Raw genomic sequence first — 8079 nt, 5'->3', positions numbered from 1 at the left:
GTTAGGAAATGAAAGATTTTAATAGAGAACAAACAATGTATTTACCTTAATAGTGTTGAAAAATCATAATATACATAGCAGTTCATGACATCCAGTCTTACAAATTTCAAAACTCCGCCATTTCTCTCCCCACATCCACCACTTCTGGCGGCTCACCTCCAACTGCGCAACGTTACGCGCTGTTAACATCCAGCTGCCCAACACTACAATGGCGAGTATTACAACAATGCCAACCAGCCACAGACTGCACACAGCACAGTCAGTGATTTTTTATACAGAGCGCTGCGTGGCATTACCAATAAGCAAACCTAAACAGCCTACTTACAATAGCATACTGCTGTGTTGCCAACAGAGCGAAATATTGTAGTGGATTATTACGAGTATGTGAAGAAACACAGTAATGTTGTGGGAGTTAGTTGCAACAACAGTGTGGTGTCTGATATTCGTTATAACCTCAGAAGAAAGGTATGTGTCCTTTGTACCAATAAACAATAAAATGAACAGTAATTACAGTCCTACAGTCGACCAAAGAAGAGACATTATTTCTTCACATTATTTTTTTCAGATATAATGACAGAATCTACATCTAAAAAAGTGAGCAGGAAGAAGGTAGCATATGCTTAAAAGCCGAGATTTCGAATCTGTTGTTAGTCAATGGGTAGCTGAAGATGATGATTTCCTTTCAGAAATAAGTAATGCTTCAGATGAAAACCATGAAATTGTTCGTAAGGCAGTGGCATGCAGATCTATGAGTGAAGAACAAAGTTGTGGTGGTGGTGATGATGACGTTAGTGATGATAATGATGTTGACGATGATGTAGGCAATAATGTCTCTGAAACATAAGCAGTGAAAATGCTAACAAACATATTGCTCCAAATGGTATGCGGTGGAGTAAGTGCCCCCCAGTGCCAAATGAAATGCCTTCACACAATTTGGTGAAATTTATTACAGGACCAGCAAGGGGCATAATCACTTACACCTCCAAAGATGGATGGATTTTATTTATTCCTCTAGCCATTGATGATGGAATTGAGATATGCACAAACCTAGAAGGAAGAAGAGTTTTTGTACCAAGAAAAATAAACCTAGAATGATGTAGCCTGAGACGAAATGTTCGCCCTCTGGGTAATTTTACTTCATAATGGAGGAGATAAGGGTTGGGATGTTCCAATCAGGGAACTTTTCTGGGAAGGTACTGCAATCCAATATATAGAGCTACAATGTCTGAGAGATGGTTTGAGGCAATAATAAGATTAATTAGATTTGATGGCAAATGAACAAAGACCCTAGGTGACAAACCAGTAAACTTGCTGCTGTATCCTATGCATGGAAAATATTTACCAGACAGTGCAAGAAAATGATGACACCCAAAAGTAATGTTACGGTGGATGAACAGCTATTTCCATTTAGGAGCCATTGTGAATTTGTGCAGTATATGACATACAAGCCTGGAAAGTGTAGAATGAAAATATTCTGAATGCCTGAAGGTAAACTGGTTATGCCATTCACAGGAATGTATACACTGGAAGAGAACCAGGGGAGCTACGCCAGAAAAATTTGGGGTTTTCCACAGTGAAGACCCTTGCAGCCAACATTGCTATTGCTGGTACAGCCAGAAATGTTACTGTAGGTAATTATTTCACAAGTGTACCATTGGCAGAATATCTGTTATGTGAAACCCTGATTATTATGAGAACAATGAGGATGAATAAAAGAGCAATTCCAAAAGAGATGAAGCACAATTGGTGCAGAGCAGTAAATTCAAGGTCGTTGGCAATTAGAAAAGAAATGAAGATGATTAGTTTTTCATCAAAGAAAAACATGTGCTTAGCCCTCTTACGCACCATACATCATAATGAATCAATAGAAGAGCAGTATCCGAACCTGAAGCCTGAGATTGTGAAATTTTATAACCGCACGAAGCATGGGGTGGATTATACAAGCAAAAGACAAACTAAACGGTGGCAAATGGCTCTCTGTTGCAACATAAGGGATGTATACTGTCTGAACGCCTTTATTCTTTACAAAACACAACACCCTATGTATCACAAAGGGATTTTGCACGAGAGGCCACTTCATCAAATACCTCTCAGTCAAGATGATCCAACAGTTTATGACCAGAAAATTGCCTAATCCCCTTCTATAGAAATCCATATACTTCGATGTGGAAAAGTTCATTACTGTTCCTAAAACACAAAACAGCAGTAGTAACAACAGCACAGTGGGTTATCAGAAGATACGGCGTTCATTGTGCCCTGCTTCGAAGGATAGAAAAAGAAAGACAGTGTTCTGAAAATGTAGAAAACGTATGCCAGAACTGTAGCTGTGTGGTGCGTAGCAATTGTAAAATTATTGTCATCCTTCCAGAATGAGATTTTCACTCTGCAGCGGAGTGTGCGCTGATATGAAACTTCCTATGCATATTTCATATCAGCACACACTCCGCTGCAGAGTGAAAATCTCATTCTGGAAACATCCCCCCGGCTGTGGCTAAGCCATATCTCTGCAATATCCTTTCTTTCAGGAGTGCTAGTTCTGCAAGGTCCGCAGGCGAGCTTCTGTAAATTTTGGAAGGTAGGAGACAAGGTACTGGCAGAAGTAAAGCTGTGAGTACCGGGCGTGAGTCGTGCTTGGGTAGCTCAGTTGGTAGAGCACTTGCCCGCGAAAGGCAAAGGTCCCGAGTTCGAGTCTCGGTCGGGCACACAGTTTTAATCTGCCAGGAAGTTTCATATCAGCGCACACTCCGCTGCAGAGTGAAAATCTCATTCTGGAAACATCCCCCAGGCTGTGGCTAAGCCATGTCTCCGCAATATCCTTTCTTTCAGGAGTGCTAGTTGTGCAAGGTTCGCAGGAGAGCTTCTGTAAAGTTTGGAAGGTATGAGACGAGGTACAGGCAGAAGTAAAGCTGTGAGTACCGGGCATAAGTGGTGCTTCGGTAGCTCAGTTGGTAGAGCACTTGCCCGCGAAAGGCAAAGGTCCCGAGTTCGAGTCTCGGTCGGGCACACAGTTTTAATCTGCCAGGAAGTTTCATATCAGCGCACACTCCGCTGCAGAGTGAAAATCTCATTCTGGAAACATCCCCCAGGCTGTGGCTAAGCCATGTCTCCGCAATATCCTTTCTTTCAGGAGTGCTAATTCTGCAAGGTTCGCAGGAGAGCTTCCGTAAAATTTGGAAGGTAGGAGACGAGGTACTGCCAGAAGTAAAGCTGTGAGTACCAGGCGTGAGTCGTGCTTCGGTAGCTCAGTTGGTAGAGCACTTGCCCGCGAAAGGCAAAGGTCCCGAGTTCGAGTCTCGGTCGGGCACACAGTTTTAATCTGCCAGGAAGTTTCATATCAGCGCACACTCCGCTGCAGAGTGAAAATCTCATTCTGGAAACATCCCCCCGGCTGTGGCTAAGCCATATCTCTGCAATATCCTTTCTTACAGGAGTGCTAGTTCTGCAAGGTCCGCAGGCGAGCTTCCGTAAAATTTGGAAGGTAGGAGACAAGGTACTGGCAGAAGTAAAGCTGTGAGTACCGGGCGTGAGTCGTGCTTGGGTAGCTCAGTTGGTAGAGCACTTGCCCGAGAAAGGCAAAGGTCCCGAGTTCGAGTCTCGGTCGGGCACACAGTTTTAATCTGCCAGGAAGTTTCATATCAGCGCACACTCCGCTGCAGAGTGAAAATCTCATTCTGGAAACATCCCCCAGGCTGTGGCTAAGCCATGTCTCCGCAATATCCTTTCTTTCAGGAGTGCTAATTCTGCAAGGTTCGCAGGAGAGCTTCCGTAAAATTTGGAAGGTAGGAGACGAGGTACTGCCAGAAGTAAAGCTGTGAGTACCAGGCGTGAGTCGTGCTTCGGTAGCTCAGTTGGTAGAGCACTTGCCCGAGAAAGGCAAAGGTCCCGAGTTCGAGTCTCGGTCGGGCACACAGTTTTAATCTGCCAGGAAGTTTCATATCAGCGCACACTCCGCTGCAGAGTGAAAATCTCATTCTGGAAACATCCCCCAGGCTGTGGCTAAGCCATGTCTCCGCAATATCCTTTCTTTCAGGAGTGCTAGTTCTGCAAGGTTCGCAGGAGAGCTTCCGTAAAATTTGGAAGGTAGGAGACGAGGTACTGCCAGAAGTAAAGCTGTGAGTACCAGGCGTGAGTCGTGCTTCGGTAGCTCAGTTGGTAGAGCACTTGCCCGAGAAAGGCAAAGGTCCCGAGTTCGAGTCTCGGTTGGGCACACAGTTTTAATCTGCCAGGAAGTTTCATATCAGCGCACACTCCGCTGCAGAGTGAAAATCTCATTCTGGAAACATCCCCCAGGCTGTGGCTAAGCCATGTCTCCGCAATATCCTTTCTTTCAGGAGTGCTAGTTGTGCAAGGTTCGCAGGAGAGCTTCTGTAAAGTTTGGAAGGTATGAGACGAGGTACAGGCAGAAGTAAAGCTGTGAGTACCGGGCATAAGTGGTGCTTCAGTAGCTCAGTTGGTAGAGCACTTGCCCGCGAAAGGCAAAGGTCCCGAGTTCGAGTCTCGGTCGGGCACACAGTTTTAATCTGCCAGGAAGTTTCATATCAGCGCACACTCCGCTGCAGAGTGAAAATCTCATTCTGGAAACATCCCCCAGGCTGTGACTAAGCCATGTCTCCGCAATATCCTTTCTTTCAGGAGTGCTAGTTCTGCAAGGTTCGCAGGAGAGCTTCCGTAAAATTTGGAAGGTAGGAGACGAGGTACTGCCAGAAGTAAAGCTGTGAGTACCGGGCATAAGTGGTGCTTCGGTAGCTCAGTTGGTAGAGCACTTGCCCGAGAAAGGCAAAGGTCCCGAGTTCGAGTCTCGGTTGGGCACACAGTTTTAATCGGCCAGGAAGTTTCACTGTCATCCTTGTTTGCTTATTGATTTGTTCTTCATGAATATCATTACCACTGATCTGCGAACATTTTGTGATAATACTGGTGGCTTATGTTTCAGTGAAAGTGTTAAAAATGATCTCAGCTGTCTTATATTATAGTGATAAACTTTAAAACAAAATATTTCTGTATGTTAATATCTACAAAATAGTTTTTCCATTTTAATTTTCGAATTAGACACAACCGGTCCATTGGACCCGGGTTATTTAAATGTGCAGAAAACGTAGGTAATGCACACAAGGAATAAATGACTAAATTGACATCATAGATAACTTGGAAAACTTCACCAGAAAGAACAATAATACTTCAGTAACAATCTAATTTCTATTCTGAACCAATTATTTGAAAAAATTGTAAATTTTTTTGATAAAACTGAAATTAGCAACATTAATTTTTTATGTGAGCAAGTGAATTTAGTAGGCGTCAAAAGAAGTATTAGAGATACTCGCCAGATTGTATTATTTTTTGTAGTATTTTATTTTCAACATCACCACACACTTACGAGTTTATAAGGAGCACAAATTGTCTTGCACTACCCCTTCCTAATGCACTGCATGATGTACGTGTGCATTTTCAAACATTCAGCAGCTACTATACAAATCAGCACTTCAAATTTCTTTGTGAATCAGTTCACGTTGTTCACTGATTGCTCTGTGTTCTTAGTGACAAAACCTCAATTAACAGGCGGGCTACATCACCTTTGCTTCGCCTTCTCAACTGTCAATTGCTTATAGTCTCCTTTGTAATGACAGACAACCCCCTTTTTAATTTAACATTCCGTTCCTACATTAAAATGTGTCACATACAACTAGATCGATAAAGATGATCCAGATCAGACAATAAAGTATAATTTTGGTGAATATTTTTGCAACAGTGATCAGTAAAATATTATATTTTAACCAAAGTTCAGTCTTGATCACAATACTTATCTCTCAATAACGTAGGTGACCAGTTTCGGTTATATTTATATAAACATCTTCAGACCCATGGCCTCCTTGGAGGATGGTAGGCGGAGCTCTCTCTCCTCAGTTACTTTGTAACAGCTGAGGAGAGCTCCTCCTACCATCCTCCAAGGAGGCCATGGGTCTGAAGATGTTTATATAAATATAACCGAAACCGGTCACCTACGTTATTGAGACATAAGTGATGTGATCGAGACTGAACTTTAGTTAAAATAAGACAATAAAGTACCCACAGTTTGAAACTGATTATGACGAAAATCTCTGCAGTTAAAAAGCATATGACGTGGAGTGTACACAGATGATAAATTTTTGTCATGAAACTTAATTTGAAGTTTTTTTTATATAAAAGCAACCTGGAGTGCAAAATGTCATCCTTGTGCTGAATATTTTCCATGAGAGGACTGTTCAAGGTTTGTTAACCTTGAGGGAACATCATTTTACTGAAAGTTTTGAGAGCACTGTTAAATTCATCAAAATTAATTTGAGCATGGTGGAACATTTTAAATAGTAGATGACTTGGTAGAGATATCCGTTCAAGGATGCACTGCAGAAACTACATTTCAGTACAGTATCATATATTTCCAAAGAGTTTTTCCATGGTTGGATGTATCAAAACGTTGTCCTGATTTCACATGCGAATTATCCAATTACACTCATTTGTGCATATCTTGTATCACTCATGCTCTTCTACAAATGACCAAGTACTGCACTGAGGACTCGAATTTTAAATATCTTTTGCTAGGAATGGTTTAAACAGAAAGAAATGGAAAATATCGAATAATGGCAGTATGTTACTATTTGCTATATCTGGGACAGGTATTTAAAATTGAATCCAGCTAAGAATTCGGGCCCCACTATCCTTGAAAACTCCATCTGAAACAGATTTAGATTCTTTGGAAGCCTACTGTGTAGATGATGTCACCTTACCCCCACCAAGACCAATCTTTGACAGTATAATGGATTTCAGTGAGGATCAAATTCAGTCTGTTCAGGAATACTTGCCATCTTTCACACAAACTTGTCAAGTTACTGTGCCAATGATGTTCTTAAGAATCTGAGATGCGACACATGTAAAACATATGTAGAGTAAGATAAAATATTATCAGCAATAGATAACAATGAAGGAGAAGGAGGTTATTAATGTTGTTATTTCTGCTTATTCGGTTGGTAAAAACTGGGTCTCTGGAGAACACCAACACGGTTTCATTAGATGCTCTTCCCAGAGGAATTTACTTTTAAAGAGTAGCTGTTGATGTAACTAAAAAAGAAGACTTCTTCCTAAGGGAGTTTTCTTATAGTCAGGTATATCATACAGACGACAGAGTTCTTCAGTGGGTAGTATACTAAAGCTGTAACTACTGTAGTTTATGCATATGGATGGATACAATTATGGAATTATTGAAATTTATGCTTCGGGTAGTGCGGATTGTAATGGATATAAATAAGCTTAAGTAAATTCATATATTTGTTCAAAATGGTTAAAATGCCTCAAAGCTCTATGGGACTTAACGTCTGAGGTCAGTTCCCTGGAACTTAGAACTACTTATACCTAACTACCCTAAGGACATCACACACATCCATGCGCAAGGCAGGATTCGAACCTGAGAGAGAGCGATCGCCCGCCACCGCCTCCACCCGGCCGCTACCGGCGCTCCGCAGCCAGTCGCCCGGGGAGTGCGCATCAGCCGCTACCGGCGCTGCTGCCCAGCGGCAACCGGCCGAGTGCCGAAGGGTTGAGCGCGCTCCCCTCCGACACAAAGCCGCGCAACCAGTTGCGGAGTGCCGCGAAAGAACTTCGGCTCCCTGCTTCCGGTAGCCTCCGGTTACCCAACGCCCCCAACGTGATTCTCACGTTCTTTTAGGGCAGTACCAGGGCGACTTCACGGGACCACGCCCGCGTGCTGCAGGCCAATCTTCTTCCGCACCTCCTTTCGGTGCCGCGCTTGCACCAACAGCGCATGTTAGCGTGGCGTAGGGAACACCCACTTCAATAGGGAAGAAGAGACACTTCTCTCGCCTATCGAGAAAAGCAAATTTGTCGTTTCCCCTTCCCACCTAATAAATAATCTTAAGTGCGAGATGGCGGACGCTGCTAGCACTTCCCCTGCTGTCACCCGCAGTAAGACTGCAACGCACGAGGCGCGAGGATCGACTGCACCCGCCGAAACTCGCGCCCCGCCCGCTACCGAAGGCGAGGGAGCAGCTGGCGACGTTCGACAGCTTGGCGCGAAAGCGCAAAACCAGC

The 8079-nt window shown here is 43.3% G+C and overlaps 1 non-coding gene across 1 annotated transcript; it reads left to right on the top strand.

Moving 5' to 3' along the window:
- Positions 1–3832: 3832 nt before the first annotated feature.
- On the top strand, positions 3833–3907 carry Trnas-aga (transfer RNA serine (anticodon AGA)). The gene has a single exon. It is a non-coding gene; the product is annotated as a tRNA-Ser (tRNA).
- Positions 3908–8079: the final 4172 nt, after the last annotated feature.

This window comes from Schistocerca serialis, chromosome 11 (genome assembly GCF_023864345.2).
Source record: "Schistocerca serialis cubense isolate TAMUIC-IGC-003099 chromosome 11, iqSchSeri2.2, whole genome shotgun sequence".
NCBI classification, from domain to species: Eukaryota; Metazoa; Arthropoda; class Insecta; order Orthoptera; family Acrididae; genus Schistocerca; species Schistocerca serialis.
This window is presented reverse-complemented; position numbering and strand designations above follow the sequence as displayed.